General features: G+C 39.6%; 1 long non-coding RNA gene across 1 annotated transcript in view; it reads left to right on the top strand.

The window, feature by feature from the left end:
• Positions 1-830: 830 nt before the first annotated feature.
• The window catches only part of LOC129049089 (uncharacterized), a 60,837-nt gene continuing 43,717 nt past the window's right edge, over positions 831-17,950 (top strand). The window contains exon 1 of the long non-coding RNA XR_008511871.2: positions 831-995. This is a non-coding gene — a long non-coding RNA (uncharacterized LOC129049089). The remainder of the gene's footprint in view (positions 996-17,950) is intronic.

Raw genomic sequence — 17,950 nt, 5'->3', positions numbered from 1 at the left:
TGAAGGAGTCCTGACTGCCACCCCCTGACCACCACCACCAGAGAATTTGCTCCAGCTTTACTCTCTTCTGACTTTCCAGAAATCTGGCATTTTAACTAGCTATTTTGTTGGCCTCCTTTCTTCCTTTCTAAAAAGTATGTTTTAATTAAATGTTCTTTGGTTCCTGGCTAAGCTAACCCCAAAGGTTGGTGTCCCTGGTGCGGGCAGGAGAGGTTGAGTTCACACTGCCTGTCAAAGCAGTGCCAGTCCCTTCTGCCCTCTGCGAAGCCCACGTGAAGGGAAGACAATGGGTTACTGTGGGCCACAGAGCCATGTCCCCTCACACTGCTCTACCCTCAGGGCTGCCAGGTGTGGGTGGGGCCTGAGACAAGCTTCTCGCCTTATCATTCCTTTCGAGACAACACTTAAAACAGAGAGGCCTTCAGAAAGAAACAGCAAAACCAGTGTCTCAGCACGTGCGGCAATTCAGAGAGGAAGTACGTTCTAGAACAAAAATTAAACCCTAAACCTATAGGTACCAGCTCCATCCTGCCATAAATGCCTCATATGCTTGGAACTTCCAACACAGCCCCGAGAATGCTGCTCGCTCCCACGCGCTGACGGCAGGCCTGGCCCTCCGCCAGGGAGTTCACTTGCAAAGCTGGAAACTCCCTAACTTAAAACAATGTCTGGGTGTTTTCTGCTTCATAGGGGCTCAGAAGGAAGGTAAAAAGCTCAGTAAATTTGTTGTTTGACGTCTCACTCTGAGTACTGTGTGTTTCATCTGCCTTCACTATCTCACAATTATTATCAACTTGCTAGCTATAAAAGGCAGGGGCTACAAACACAGTGAGCCAAATGCAGTGCTTGCTTCCTATCTGTGGTCCATTGCATAGCAGTGTGCTTGGGTGCTGTGTAAGACAATTCCCCCCAACGCCTCCAAAAAACAGGACATGGTCCACTGCAGGAGTTCATAATCTAGGAGTCCAGAGAGTCCAGGCTCATCATCCCTTCAGGTATGCACTGCTAAAACCCATTTTCTTCTTATTTCTTCATCGTTTTCCTCTTCTTTCCCCATCTCTCTGCTTCCTCCCCCTTCATTCCCTCCTTGCCATCTTCCTCCTCCTGGTCCTCCTTTACTGAGCTAGAGGTAAGAGCACACAGCTCATCTTTCACTGCCGTCGGGGTCAAGAGTAAAGAGGAGTGACTTGCAGTTGTCTTTGAAGTAATCTTCCCTTCCCAACCCTACTTATCTTAGCTGAAGTTGGGTTTTAGGAGAAGAGGGTGATCAAGAAGTTAAAAGAAATAAATGCAGGAACACCACATCAAAAAGTATTTGCTAGCACTGAAGAATATGGGTGAAGACAAAAATGGTGAGTCATGGAATTCCAGAGCTGAAGACGACTTTGGGTGCTGTGAACTTATCTCCTCACTTTACAGATAAGAAAAATGAGACCCAGGAAGTCTAGTGACTTACGCAAGGAGAGAGTAATCGTCAAAGGCTCTAGACTCAGCCCTTCTTGTTTCTAAGTTGGTGCTTCTAAGTCAATGCTCTAGATAACAAAAGTCTGTCATTAGGAAGATCATCCATGGGCCTAATCCTACCCCACCTTCACCTTTGTCTGCAAGTTCTTTCCTCTTATCCCATTATATTAAAGGAAACTCCCCGAGGATGTTAATGTAAGCTTCTGTCTGTCAATTATGTCTCCATGTAAATGAATCATGTGGGGATGGTGGAAAGGAGAGACTACTTAGTTAGGAGTCCTGACCTGTCTCCAATGATCCAGATAGCCTTGAAAAGGCATTTAGCAAAACAATAGAAACCATTGCTGTTTAATACAATTATAATTTAGAAAGCCATGAATGTATGCCACTGCGTAATTCTGAATTTTCTTATAGTCATATTTTAAAAAGTAAAACAAAACAAATGGGATTACTTTTAATAATATTTTTTATTGGACCTGATCTATCCAAACTATTATTATTTCAGCATGCCCTCAAGAAAAAATGTATTAATGAGATTTTTTATATATATATTTTTTGGTACCAAGTCTTTGAAATCCTGCATGTGTTTTACAACCGCAGCACACCCCGGTTCAGACTAGCCATTCAAATGCTCAGTGGCCACCTGGGACTAGTAGCTTCTACATTAGACAGGAAAGACCTAGAGTTGCTTTCTCATCTATAAAAATGAAAAAAATGACACTATCAGGGGTTTTCTAACTGTCTCTGCTTAGAGTCCTAAGAATTCTAAAGAGGTAACTCAATGAGTGTGAGTGTGTGTGTGTGTGTAGTGAATTTTGGTGTGGCAGAGATAGCCAGCTTGGGTTCATCTACTACCGCTTCATGCCAAATACTTCCAGAACTAACTGTTTTTATATATCCGGCTTTGGCCTGAGAGTTTGCTGGGAGTTGAGATTCCATCGCTAAATAAAGAAACTAAAAACCCTTGCACAGCATAACCTGCGACCTGCACTGATAGTCCCAGATTCTGGAGGACCTGCAAGAGGAATCGACAGTCACTTGCCAGGGAAGAAAAGGGCCAGGTGACAAGCATGGGATCAGCCTGACACTCCAGCTGGCTGTAAAAGACATATGCCCTCATTGCTGTGGCCTATAAACTACACACACTGACTCCCTCCCGCCTGGTCAGGTTCACGGATAACAGTTTGAGTTATCGGCCCGTGCTTTGCCCAGTGGGCCTATCCTGGGGCCCTATCCAGGACAGAGTGTCTAGAATCTGGGCTGATTGATACACAGAGGTCACAGAAGCCCAGGCTTTCTGCATAACACAGAGCCTTGGCTCTCTTGCTCCCGGAACATCCCAGTTTGAGGACTCTGCCCATGGGGGTTCTATATGTGGCCCCAAGAGTTTTTCCTGCTATCCTCATTTTAAACAGTGACATATAAGCAAGAGCACAACAGCTGCAAGACTGAAACAGCTGTATCAGCAAAGGATGCAGTTGTTGGAGGGTGTCATTAAAGCCAGCTTCAAGAGCACACCCACTCACTTCCCGGGGCCAAGCCATGTGAGATGGACCTTGTGGCTGCAGTCCTTTGAAACCCAACTGCTGAGGACAGGCACACATTTTTTTTTTATTATTATCCTTTCATTTAATGAGTTATTAAGCAGCTTTACTGAGTTCAGTTAGACACATGGTCTCCACCCTTCTGGAACTTTTACAATATTATGGTAAAACAAAGATGTCCTCCTCATCTACTGGCTAAGGATTCCCAGAGTCTTAGGCCAGCTAGAGATGAGCAAAATATACAGCAGTCCCTGACATGTTTATATTACCAAGGAGATAATTAAAAACATAGCCTGTACATTCCCCACTTTCCAACTCTTCTTTTATTTCCCTGTTTTAGTGGTATGTGGGTCTTTGGGTTGTGTATTATAATATTATGATGTAATAGGAAATATATATTTTGATCTTCATATCTGGTTTCTGGCCAGGAATCTTGATAACAGCAATAAAGATCTTTTGTTATTCATAACAAGCTCCTTTCAAACACACCTGAGTTTAATAATGAGATGACTTTTGGAAAGCCCCGAAGGATGGGAGGCTGGTTGCCAGGGAAACCAACCCTGTGATTAGAGGATTGCAACTTTCAGCCCCACTGCTCAACCTCTGGGGAGGGAAAAGGGGTGGGACATTGAGTTAATCATGAATGATCAATGATCAATTATGCTTATGTAATGAGGCCTCCAGAAAAACTCAAAGCGTTGGGGTTCACAGAGCTTCCTGGTTGCTGAACACTTGGAGGTGCTGGGAGGGCTGTCCACCCAGAGAGGGCATGTAGCTCCATGCCACATCTCCCATACCTTGCTCTATGTATCTGGCTGTTCAGTTGTATCCTTTAATATAGCCTTTGTAATCAACCAGTAATCTAGTAAGTAAACTGTTTTCTTGGGTCTGTGAGCAGCTCTAGCAAATTATTGGACCCAAGAGGAGGATCAGGAGAACTTCCGATTTTAGCCAAGTGGGGCAGAAGTTGTGGGTAACATGGGGACCTACTGCTTATGACTGGCATCTGAAGTGGGGGGCAGTCTGGTGGGACTGAACCCTTAACCTGTGGTGTCTGTGCTAACTTGGATTGGTATCAGGATTATATTGAACTATAGGACACCCAGTTGGTATCTGCAGAGAATTAGAGAATTGCTTGGTGTGGGAAAAAAAGCCCATATATTTTAATGGTCAGAAATGAAGTACTGAGTGTTCTGAGTAACAGTATAGTGAAAAACTATATATATATATATTTATATATATTATATATTTATATATTATATATATTTATATATTATATATTTATATATTATATATATTTATATATTATATATATTTATATATTATATATTTATATAATATTAATATTATATTAATATATATTATATATTATATATTATATTAATATTATATTAATATATAATATATTATAGAAATATATATTATATATTATATATTATATTAATATTATATTAATATATATTATATATTATAGAAATATATAATATATATTTATATTATACATTATATATTATAGAAATATATAATATATATTTATATATAATATATTATAGAAATATATATTTATATTATATATTATATATATTTAATATATATTTATATAATATATATTTATATTATATATTATATATATTTATATAATATATATTTATATTATATATATTTATATTATAGATTATATATATTTATATAATATATATTTATATTATAGATTATATATATTTAATATATATTTATATTATAGATTATATATATTTATATAATATATATTTTATATATAATAATATAATATATATTTTATATATATAATAATATAATACATATATTTATATATATGTAATGCATGTGTGTGTGTGTGTATAAAGCTGGATTTCTCAATACAAGTTTAAGCAGAAATCTTCAGAGGGAGCTCTAGATGCTTCTCCAGGTATAAGGGAAGATAACACCTAAGTGTCTAGCAACATACAATTCATAATGATAGCCCTTTCAATATGCCAGACACAGGCCTGCACACTTACTATGACATGTTGTTTCACTGAATTTCATAACAACCTTCATCAGTAGCCTGTGATTTAGAGAAGAGGAAAGTGTCTCAGTGAGATTAGGACATTTTCCCAGTGTCAGAAAGTTAGAATGCAAGAGAACTTGGATTCTAAAGCAAGCTTCAGCGATGTGCCAGAGCCCATGTGCCTTATGTCAAGCATTTTTTTTGCTATCCTAGAGGTAAGAGAACACACTTTTAAAAAAGAAAATTCTGGGCCGGGCGCAATGGCTCATGCCTGTAATACCAGCACTTTGGGAGGCCAAGGTGGGTAGATCACTTTGAGGTCAGGAGTTCAAGACCAGCCTGGTCAACATGGTGAAACCCTGTCTCTACTGAAAATATAAAAATTAGCCAGGCGTGGTGGTGGACACCTGTAATCCCAGCTACTCGGGAGGCTGAGGCAGGAGAATTGCTTGAATCTAGGAGGTGGAGGGTGCAGTGAGCCAAAACAGTGCCACCGCACTCCAGCCTGGGAGATAGAACAAGACTCCGTCTCAATAAATAAATAAATAAATAAATTTAATTTAATTTAAAAAAGAAAAAAAGAAAATTCTGTAGAAATTCTTTGGCCCTAATAGTAGAAGACAGGACAAGTTAGTATGTTCCTGCTCCGTATTTGTTAATTTGGGAGGGGCTATTAATTCAATGATGCTTAGGTTTGACAGACACAGAGAAAATCTCCATAATTGTAAAGTAACTATTAGTCTGAAACAACGCCTCTCCTTCAGTAGGAGACCCCTTTCCTCCTTTGTAAGAATAGATGTCTCTCCTACCACCACTTACTTAATGCTCACCAAAGGCCTGGTCTTATGTCTTATTTCTACAGGAAAAAATTGGGACAAATGGCTTGATAAATTATTTTTCTGATATGTGGATTTCACTATATTAAATCTTGCAAATCTTCTCAAATGAATTACATTCAGTTTTACATTTAATAAATTACTTTCCCTGAAACAGATAAGAGAAGGTGAAATTTAGATTTCCCAGGAACAATCAAGTAAAAGCATCAGGACCTGAGGGATCTGACTCACACTGCCTCACAGCTCAGACATCCTCTGACACAAATGTGTTAATCAAGAAAACCAGCTGAAAAACACCTGGGTTCCCAAATATTTGCATTCTAATAGGGGCCCCTTGAAAACCAAACTTTTCCAGACCCAAGTACTGAGACTGGAAGGATGGAGTGACCTGTGGTTGGGCAAATGCTTTGGCTGACAGTCGTCATTTTCCTGGTTGTTCATTTCACACCTCTCTTCTCAAAATTCCAATGCTTCCTCTGATCTTCACTCTCAACTTATGACTTTTTTTCTAGTCCACTGAAAAATGGAAACCAATCTGGAGGGAGTCCCAGTGTCAGCCACATCTCCCTCCAAAGAGGCATCTGTCTCCATACATCCTGCTTTCTCTCCATGAACTGAGGATGACTTGTCTCTGCTTCTATCCAAGTCTAAGCCCTCTACTTGATCATCCTCTCTCAGTTGCTCATTCACATCCTTTAATTTTCTCTCTCCTGTATCCATATTTTTTTTTCCTTTTCTACTGGACCATTTCCACCAGCATACAAATGTGCCATTTCACTCATCCTTAAAACAAAATAAAAAAAGAACAACCCTCCTGTTCCTATATTATTCTCTGGCTGCTGCCATATTTCTCTACTTCTTTTTTATAGAAAATGCCTCAAAAGAGTTATCTTCACTCACCGTCTTCTATTCTCCTCCTCCTGTTTCTTGAAGTAACCAATATATAAATTCCCAATTCTTTCTTATGTGACCAATTATGGCATTTAACACAGTTGCCCACTTCCTCCTCCTTCAAACAGTTTCTTTACTTGGCTTTCAGGATGTCAAGCTCTTTGGCCATTTCTCTGACTTTGCTGATAGTTTGTCTGCATATTTAAATATTGCATGGCCTCAAGCTTGGTCATTGGTCCTCTCCTCTTCTGTATCTGTTCTCCCTTAGAGATCTCATCAGTTTCATCTTCAAATACCATCTTTACATAGATGACCACTGAATGTATGTCTCCAGCCAAGACCACTCTCCTTAACTCCAGACTTCTTTAACCAACTGCCCACTTGACATCTCCATGAAGTTGTTTCAGCCATCTCAACATTAACATCAGCCTTAACATATCAACTTGAACCTCTTCTTTATACTGTCTTCTCTAAGTAAATGACAACTCCATCCTCCTAGCTTCTCAGAGCCAAAACCTTGAAGGCAGGAAAATGAGGATAAAGAAATAGTATCTATTGCATAGGGCTATTGCAAAGATTGAGTCAATATTTGTCAAGAACCTGGAACAGTGCCTGGCATATAATTAGTATTAGATAAACTTTTGTTAAATGACTAAAGTAAGTACTAATTTTTGACCCTTCTCTTTCTCTCTCACACCCTGTATCTAATCATCAGCTACTCTTGTTGGCTCTTCCTTAAAAATATATACAAAACATGATCACTTCTCACCGCTAACACCCTGATCTAAGCCACAACCACCTCTCACCTGGATTACTGCAATAGCATCTTAAATGGTCTCCCCACTTCTACCACTACCCTACTATAGCCAACCTCAACACAGTAGCCAGAGTAATCCCTTTATTTTATTTTTTTTAATTTTTATTTATTTTTTCTTTTTATTATTATTATTATTATTATTATTATTATTATACTTTAGGCTCTATGGTAGATGTGCACAATGTGCAGGTAAGTTACATATGTATACATGTGCCATGTTGGTGCGCTGCACCCACCAACTCGTCATCTAGCATTAGGTATATCTCCCAATGCTATCCCTCCCCCCTCCCCCCACCCCACAACAGTCCCCGAAGTGTGATGTTCCCCTTCCTGTGTCCATGTGTTCTCATTGTTCAATTCCCACCTATGAGTGAGAATATGCGGTGTTTGGTTTTTTGTTCTTGCGATAGTTTACTGAGAATGATGATTTCCAATTTCATCCATGTCCCTACAAAGGACGTGAACTCATCATTTTTTATGGCTGCATAGTATTCCATGGTGTATATGTGCCACATTGTCTTAATCCAGTCTATCATTGTTGGACATTTGGGTTGGTTCCAAGTCTTTGCTATTGTGAATAATGCCGCAGTAAACATACGTGTGCATGTGTCTTTATAGCAGCATGATTTATAGTCCTTTGGGTATATACCCAGTAATGGGATAGCTGGGTCGAATGGAATTTCTAGTTCTAGATCCCTGAGGAATCGCCACACTGACTTCCACAAGGGTTGATCCCTTTATTTAAAAAGTCAGATTACATCACTTCTTTGCTCAAAGTCCTTCAACAGCTCCTTCTTCACTCAGACTAAAATCCAAAGGCCTTAAAATGCCCTGCAAGGTCCTTCATGCTCTACAAGCCACATCACCTCTGCTTCTTTGAACTTATCTCTACCATGTACCCCTTATATTCTGTGCTACAGCAACATGCATTTCCTCCTTTTTCATGCTTGAATATGCCGAGAATCCTCCTGCCTACAATCCTTTGTATTTCCTGTTCTTTCTGGCTGGGTTGCTTTTTTCCAAGTTAGCTGCACAGTTCCCTCCCTCATTTCCTTCAGACACATTCAAATGTCGTCTTGTTAGGAAGGCATTGGCTGGCCACTCCTATCCAATTGTAACTGCCACTTCCACATTCCCACATTCTCCTTTTCTCTTTTCAAGGCTTTCCAAAACTCTCACAGCTTAAATATCAGTGTCTCTTTGCTTATTGTTTGTTTCTCTCCCAATACAATGTATGCCCCATGAGGGCAGAGACTTTGTTTGTACAGTGCTGTGTCTCCAATACCCAGATCAGCACTTGGGACAGAGCAGACACTGAATAAATATTGGTTGAAGAATTAATACATGAAGCCCCATAGCCTGTGTACCTACCCACTTGCTCCCTCATAAGGTTGGCTTTTGTGTGCACACAGCCCAAGGAACACACATTTCAGAAAAATTCTGAGCCATAAGCTACTTCATACTCAATTTTTGCCGAGAAAGAGAGAGAAAAAAAAGTTTTATCCTATGAGTGTGAGTTAAAATTGTCTAATTATTTCTGATAAAGACCGTTGCCAGCTTTTGACTTACCCATCTAACATTGTTCACATCTTGTGTCTCCCTTTCTTAAACTACCCTGAAGTCATTCTGGACAGCAACTAGGCTACACAGGCCAAAAGCACCATGTAGTGGCTGAAGGGTACAGTGTATGCAAAGGCACAGAGATGAGAAAGCAGGTACAAAAAGCTGCTTTTAGGAAAAAAAAAGAGTAGTTAAAAGATAATTAGTATGGCAAGGACATGTAGCTACTTGAATGTCATAGTCCATGGAACATGATTAGTTTTTTAAAGCTCAATTGAGTAATTGACTAAAAAATGATTGAGCAATCCTAATGAGCTGTGCTCCAAAGAGAACATAATAAAGATCTACTTCTTGGTCATAACAGCTTCTACTAATAAGAATGAGGAAATTTAGCCATTTTTTATTTTTTGAATAGCTATACAGACGTGTAATTTACATATAATACAATGTACCCATTGTAAATCTAAACTTAAATTATTGTAGTAAACTTAGAGAATTGTACAAAAGCCACCAAATCCACAAGTTGAAGAAGTTCCCTTCTACTCTTTTGTTTTTTCTTTTAATTTTTATTTTAAGTTCTAGGGCACACGTGCAGGATGTGCAGGTTTGTTACTTAGCTAAACATGTGCCATGGTGATTTGCTGCACCGATCAACCTGTCACCTAGGTATTAAGCCCAGCATGCATTAGCTATTTTTCCTAATGCTCTCCTTCCCTGCAACCCCCCCGCCAACAGGACCCAGTGTGTGTTGTTCCCCTTCCCATGTGTTCTCATTGTTCAGCTCCCACTTATAAGTGAGAACATAGGGTGTCTTGTTTTCTGTTCCTGCGTTAGTTTGCTAAGGACAATGGTTTCCGGCTCCATCCATATCCCTGCAAAGGACATGATCTCATTCCTTTTTATGGCTGCATAGTATGCCATGGTGTATATGTACCACATTTTCTTTATCCAGTCTATCATTGATGGGCATTTGGGTTGATTCCATGTCTTTGCTATTGTGAATAGTGCTGCAATGAACATATGTGCGCATATATCTTTGTAATAGAATGATTTATATTCCTTTGGGTATATCCCCAGTAAAGGGATTGCTGGGTCAAATGGTATTTCTGGTTTTAGATCCTTGAGGAATCACCATGCCATCTTCCACAATGGCTGAACTAATTTACATTCCCACAAACACTGTAAAAACATTCCTATTTCTCTGCAACCTTGCCAGCATCTGTTGTTTCTTGACTTTTTAATAATCGCCATTCTGACTAGTGTGAGATGGTATCTGACTAGTGTGAGATGGTATCTCACTGGTTTTGATTTGCAATCAAATGATCAGCAATGTTGAGCCTTTTTCTTATGTTTGTTGGCTGCATGAATGTCTTCTTTTGAGAAGTGCCTGTTCATGTCCTTTGCCCACTTTTTAATGGGGTTGTTTTGTTTTTCATGGAGTTGTTTGTTTTTTTCTTGTTTATTCTTAATTTGTTGAGAGTTTTTAATCATAAATGGATATTAGATTTTGTCAAATGCTTTTTCTATATCTATCGAGATGGGCATTGTGGTATTTATCCTTCCTGTTTTAGGTTGATTTTCAGATCAGAAAGCAACTTTGCATTCCTGGGATAAACCTTTGATAACTCTGGGATACTTTGTCTTGGTGTATAATTCATTTTATATGTTGCTGGATTTAATTTGATAATATTGTGGTAGTAATTATTATGTCTGTGTTCATGAAGGCTATTTGTCTATAGTTTCATTTTCTTGTGAGGTCTTTATTTGGCTTTGGTACTGGGGAAATAATGGTCTCATAGAATGAATTGGGAAGTGTTCTCTCCTTTACTTCCTAAACAAATTTGTTAAGGACTGACAAGACGTCTTTAAATATTAGATAGAATTCACCAGTAAAGCTATCTGGGCCTGGGTTTGTCTTTGTGGGAAGATTTTTAATAACTAATTTACTTTATTTATTTATTATATGCCTACTCAAATTTTCTATTTCTTCCTGGGTCAAATGTGTTAATTGCGACGTTTTGGAAATGTGTTCTTTTCATATAAGTTTCCTAAGTTATTGGAATAAAGTTATTAATAATATCCCTTACAATCCTTATAGTTTTTTATTTTGGTAATTTGTGTCTTTTTAAATTTTTTCTTTATTTATTCTAAAAAAAAAAAAAGGGGATACATGTGCAGAATGTGCAGGTTTGTTACACAGGTATATGTGAGCCTTGGTGGTTTGCTGCACCTATTGACCCATCCTCTAAGTTCCTTCCCCTCACACCTTACCCCCCCACCCCCCAATAGGCCCTGGTGTGTGTTATTCCCCTCTCTGTGCCATGTGTTCTCAGTGTTCAACTCCCACTTATGAGTGAGAGCATGCAGTGTTTGGTTTTCTGTTCCTGTGTTCATTTGCTAAGGATGATGGCTTCCAGCTTCATCCATGTCCCTGCAAAGGACATGATTTCATTCCTTTTTATGGCTGCATGGTATGCCATGGTATATCTGTATCATATTTTCTTTATCCAGTCTATCATTGATGGGCATTTGGGTTGGCTCCATGTCTTTGCTATTGTAAATAGTGCTGCAATGAACATATGTGTGCATGTGTCTTTATAGTAGAATGATTTATATTCCTTTGGGTATATCCCCAGTAATGGGATTGCTGGGTCAAATGGTATTTCTGGTTCTAGATCCTTAAGGAATCTCCATACTGTCTTCCACAATGATTGAACTAATTTACATTCCCACCAACAGTGTAAAAGCGTTCCTATTTCTCCACAGCCTCACCAGCATCTATTATTTCCTGACGTTTTAATAATCATCATTCTGACTGGTGTGATTTGGTATCTCATTGTGGTTTTGATTTACATTTCTGTGATGATCCGTGATAATGAGCTTTTTTTCATGCTTATTAGCTGTATAAATGTCTTATTTTAAGAAGTGTCTGTTCATATATTTTGCCTGCTTTTTGATGGAGTTCTTTGTCTTTTTCTTGTAAATATATTTAAGCTCCTTGTAAATTCTGGATATTAGACCCTTCTCAGATGGGTAGATTGCCAAAATTTTCTCCCATTCTGTAGGTTGCCTGTTCACTCTAATGATAGTTTCTTTTGCTGTGCAGAAGCTTTTTAGTTTAATTAGATCCGATTTGTCAATTTTGGCTTTTTTTTTTTGCAATTGCTTTTCATATTTTTCTCATGAAGTCTTTGCCTATAGCTGTGTCCTGAATGGTATTGCCTAGGTTTTCTTCTAGGGTTTTTATGGTTTGGGGTTTTACATATAAGTCTTTAATCCATCTTGAGTTAATGTGTAGGGTGTAAGGAAGGGGTCCAGTTTCTATTTTCTGCATATAGCTAGCCAGTTTTCCCAGCACCATTTACTGAATAGGAGATCTTTTCCCCATTGCTTGTTTTTCTCAGGTTTGTTGAAGATTACATGGTTGTAGATGTGTGCTGTTATTTCTGAGGTGTCTGTTCTACTCCATTGGTCTATATGTCTGTTTTGGTACCAGTATCATGCTATTTTGGTTACTGTTGCCTTGTAGTATAGTTTGAAGTCAGGTAGCATGATGCCTCCAGCTTTGTTCTTTTTGCTTAGAATTGTCTTGGCTATACAGGGTCTTCTTTGACTCCATATGAAATTTAAAGTAGTTTTTTCTAATTCTGTGAAGAATGTCAATGGTAGTTTGATGGGTATATCATTGAATCTATAAATTACTTTGGGCAGTATGGCAATTTTCATAATTTTGATTTTTCCTATCCATGAGGATGGAATGTTTTTCCATTTGTTTGTGTCCTCTCTTATTTCCTTGAGCACTAGTTTGTAGTTCTTCTTGAAGAGGTCCTTCACATCCCTTGTTAGGTGTATTCCTAGGTATTTTATTCTCTTTGTAGTGATTGTGAATGGGAGTTCATTCATGATTTGGCTCTGTGCTTCTCTATTGTTGGTGTATGGGAATGCTTGTGATTTTTGCACATTGATTTTGTATCCTGAGACTTTGCTAAAGTTGCTTATCAGCTTAAGGAGTTTTTGGGCCGAGACAATGGGGTTTTCTAGATATAGGATCATGTTGTCTGCAAACAGACATTTTTACTTCCTCTATTCCTATTTGAATACGCTTTATTTCTTTCTCTTGCCTGATTACCCTGGCCAGAACTTCCAATACTATGATGTTGAATAGGTGTGGTGAGAGAGGGCATCCTTGTCTTGTACCAGTTTTCAAAGGGAATGCCCCCAGCTTTTGCCCACTCAATATGATATTGGCTGTGGGTTTGTCATCAATAGCTCTTATTATTTTGAGATATGTTCCATCAATACCTAGTTTATTGAGAGTTTTTAACAGGAAGGGATGCTGAAGTTTATCAAAGGCCTTTTGTGCATCTATTGAGATAATCAAGTGGTTTTTGTCATTGGTTCCATTTATGTGATGGATTACTTTTATTGATGTGCCTATGTTGAACCAGCCTTGAATCCCAGGGATGAAGCTGACTTGATCATGGTGGATAAGTTTTTTGATGTGCTGCTGGATTCAGTTTGCCAGTATTTTATTGAGGATTTTTGCATCAATGTTCATCAGGGATATTGCCCTGAAGTTTTTTTTTGTTGTTGTGTCTCTTCCCAATTTTGGTATCAGGATGATGCTGTCTTCATAAAATGAGTTAGGGAGAAGCCCTTCCTTTTCAATGGTTTGGAATAGTTTCAGAAGGAATGGTACCAGCTCCTCTTTGTATTTCTGGTAGAATTCAGCTGTGAATCCATCTGGTCCTGGGCTTTCTTTGGTTGGTAGGCTATTAATTACTGCCTCAATTTCAGAGATTGTTATTATTCTATTCAGGGATTCAGCTACTTCCTGGTTTAGTCTTGGTAGGGTGTATGTGTCCAGGAGTTTATCCATTTCTTCTAGATTTTCTAGTTTATTTACAGAGAGGTGTTTATAGTATTCTCTGATGGTAGTCTGTATTTCTGTGGGGTCAGTGTGATATCCCCTTTATCATTTTTTATTGTTTCTGTTTGATTCTTCTCCTTCTTCCTCTTTATTAGTCTAGCTAGTGGTCTATCTATTTTGTTAATTAAAAACAAAAACAAAAACAAAAAACAGCCAGGCGCAGTGGCTCATGCCTGTAATCCCAGCACTTTGGGAGGCCAAGGCGGGCAGATCACCGAGATCAGGAGATTGAGACCATCCTGGCTAACACAGTGAAATCCCGTCTCTACTAAAAATACAAAAAATTAGATGGGTGTGGTGGCATGCGCCTGTAGTCCCAGCTACTCGGGAGGCTGAGGCAGGAGAATCGCTTGAACTCGGGAGGCAAGGTTGCAGTAAGCCAAGATCATGCCACTACACTCCAGCCTGGGTGACAGAACAAGACTCCATCTCAAACAAACAAACAAACAAACAACCCAGCTCCTGGATTCGTTGATTTTTTGGAGGATTTTTTGTGTTTCTATCTCCTTCAATTATTCTCTGATCTTAGCTTATTTCTTCTCTTCTGCTAGCTTTTGGATTCATTTGTTCTTGCCTTTCTAGGTCTTTTAATAGCGATGTTAGGGTGTCAGTTTGAGATCTTTCTAGCTTTCTGATGTGTGCATTTAACGCTATAAATTTCCCTCCTAACACTGCTTTAGCTGTGTCCCAGAGATTCTGGTACTTGTCTCTTTGTTTTCATTGGTTTCAAAGAACTTCTTGATTTCTGCCTTAATTTCATTATTTACCCAGGAGTCATTCAGGAGCAGGTTGTTCAATTTCCATGAAATTGTGTGGTTTTGAGTGAGTTTCTTAATCCTGAATTCTAATTTGATTGCACTGTAGTCTGAGAGACTGACTGTTATTATTTCAGTTCTTTTGCATTTGCTGAGGAGTGGTTTACTTCCAATTATGTGGTCTATTTTAGAATAAACGTCATGTGGCACTGAGAAGAATGTATATATTCTGTTGATTTGGGGTAGAGAGTTCTGTAGACATCTAGTAGGTCCACATGATCCAGAGCGGCATTCAAGTCCTGAATATCCTTGTTAATTTCCTGTCTCATTGATCTAATACTGACAGTGGGGTGTTAAAGTCTCCCACTATTATTGTGTTGGAGTCTGTCTCTTTGTTGGTCTCTAAGTACCTGTTTTATGAATCTGGGTGCTCCTGTATTGGGTGCATGTATATTCAGAATAGTTAGCTCTTCTTGTTGCATTGATCCCTTTACCATTATGTAATGCCCTTCTTCATCTTTTTTGATCTTTGTTGGTTTAAAGTCTGTTTTGTCAGAGACTAGGATTGCAACCCCTGCTTTTTTTGCTTTCCATTTGCTTGTTAAATTTTCCTCCCCCCCTTTATTTTGAGCCTGTGTGAGTCTTTGCATGTAAGATGGGTCTCCTGAATACAGCACACTGATGGGTCTTGACTCTTTAATCCAATTTGCCAGTCTGTGTCTTTAATTTGGGCATTTAGCCCATTTACATTTAAGGTTAGTATTGTTATGTGCGAATTTGATCCTGTCATCATGCTGTTGTTTGGTTATTTTGCACACTAGTTAATGCAGCTTCTTGATAGTGTTATTGGTCTTTATGTTTTGTGTTTTTGCAGTGGCTAGTACCAGTTTTTCCTTTCCACATTTAGTGCTTCTTTCAGGAGCTCTTGCAAGGCAGGCTTGATGGTAACAAAATCCTCAGCATTTGCTTGTCTGGAAAGGATTTTATTTCTCCTTCACTTATGAAGCTTAGTTTTTGGCTGGATATGAAATTCTGGGTTGTAAATTCTTTTCTTTAAGAATGTTGAATATTGACCCCCCGGTCTCTTATGGCTTGTAGGGTTTCTGCTGAGAGGTCCACTGTTTGTCTGTTGGGCTTCCCTTTAGGTGGCCTGGCCTTTCTCTCTGGCTGCCCTTAGTTTTTCCTTCATTTTGACCTTGGACAATCTGATGATTATGTGTCTCGTGGAGTATCTCAATGGTGTTCTCTGTATTTCCTGAATTTGCATTTTGGCCTGTCTTGCTAGGTTGGGGAAGTTCTCCGGGTAATATCCTGAAGTGTGTTTTCCAGCTTGTTTCCATTCCTCCCATCTCCTTTTGGTACTCCAATCAATCGTAGGTTTGGTCTTTTTATAAAGTCCCATGTTTCTTGGAGGCTTTCTCCATTCCTTTTAATTCTTTTTTCTCTATTCTTGTCTGCATGTCTTATTTCAGTAAGGTCTTCAAACTCTGATATCCTTTCTTCCATTTAGTGGATTCGGCTGTTGATACTTGTGTATGCTTCACGAAGTTCTCATGCTGTGTTTTTCAGCTCCATCAGATCATTTATGTTTCTCTCTAAACTGGTTATTCTTGTTAGCAATTCCTCTAAACTTTTATCAAGATTCTTACCTTCTTTGTATTGGGTTAGAACATGCTCCTTTAGTTCATCATAGTTTTTTATTACTCATCTTCTGAGGCCTACATCTGTCAATTCATCCATTTGATCCTCCGTCCAGTTCTGCACCCTTGCTGGAGAGACACCGCAATCATTTAGAGGAGAAGAGGCACTCTGGCCTTTTGGGTTTTCAGCATTTTTATGTTGATTCTTTCTCATCTTCGTGAGTTTGTCTAGTTTCAGTCTTTGAGGCTGCTGACCCTTGGATGGGATTTTTGTGGGGGCCTTTTTGTTGTTGTTGTTGTTGCTGCTGCTGCTGTTGTCACTTTCTGCTTGTTTGTTTTTCTTTCATTAGTCGGGTCCATCTTCTGTAGGGCTGCCGCAGTTTACTGGGGGTTCACTTCAGGCCTTATTCATCTGATTCACTCCCATGCCTGGAGATGTTACTCAAGGAGGCTGGAGAGCAGCAAAGCTGAGTGCCTTCTCCTTCTTCTGGGACCTCTGACCTCGAGGGACCCCAATCTGATGCCAGGAGGATCACTCCTGTATAGGGTGTCTGAAAACCCCTGTTGGAGGGTCTCACCCAGTTGGGTGGCATGGGGACCAGGACCCATTTAACAAAGCTCTTTGTCCCTTGGTGGAGAGGGTGTGTTTTGCTGGGGGGGAGCCCACTCATTTGGGCTGCCCAGATTCCTCAGAACTACCAGGAGGAGAGGCTAAATCAGCTGGTCCACAGGGACTTTGGCCACCCCTTTCCAGGTCCAACCCACAGACCCTGGCCGAATGACAGATGAACAGAGCACTCAGACATAGATATCCAGTGAAAGAGTGGGCTAGGGACCTGGCCACCCACAGATACTGATGAGGGTGCTGTAAAGAGTCAGCAGCTGCATCTCAACCAGCTGGTGCTGTGGGCATTTATTCAGTATAGATTTAATGACAAAGGCCTTGAGTCAACACACTTGTGGACAATTCACATGGTTGCCCTTGCCCCCAGACAGTAGTCAGTTCTGAGGCCTGAGGCCTAAGTAAACTAACTTATCTAGATCAATTCCCTTATACTTCCTTGTTATCTACTCTGAGATAATTCAGCTGCCTTCAGCCAAACCCTCTTCTGAAGCTTTTGCAAAACCTTCCAGCCTTCCAAGAAGGTTTGCATCTTTCTGCAATTTTCCCACCACCCTGACCGATCTCCTACAACCCCTCCCACTAGGGACTCAGGCCTAGGGAGATCCAAATTCTGTCCCTGAGCCTCTGGCTAGAGTTATTAGAGATCTTGCAGGGAAGCCCCACCCACTGAGGAAGGATGGGTCAAGGTTAGACCTGAAGAGGCACTCTGGCCACAGACTGCTGCAGTTCCATGTGTTGGACTGTGGGGACAAGTCCTGGGACCAAGCCATCCAGTCTCCCTGGCTCCAGCAGGGGAAAAGCACAGCCCGGAGCTATAGAAATGGGTGCTGCCCTTCACCTGCCCAGGGAGCTTAGCATGTTAGGCAGTTCCCAGTCCCAG

Source organism: Pongo abelii, chromosome 10 (genome assembly GCF_028885655.2).
Source record: "Pongo abelii isolate AG06213 chromosome 10, NHGRI_mPonAbe1-v2.0_pri, whole genome shotgun sequence".
NCBI classification, from domain to species: Eukaryota; Metazoa; Chordata; class Mammalia; order Primates; family Hominidae; genus Pongo; species Pongo abelii.
Note: the sequence above shows the minus strand (reverse complement) of the source record. Positions and strands in the feature narration are given on the sequence as shown.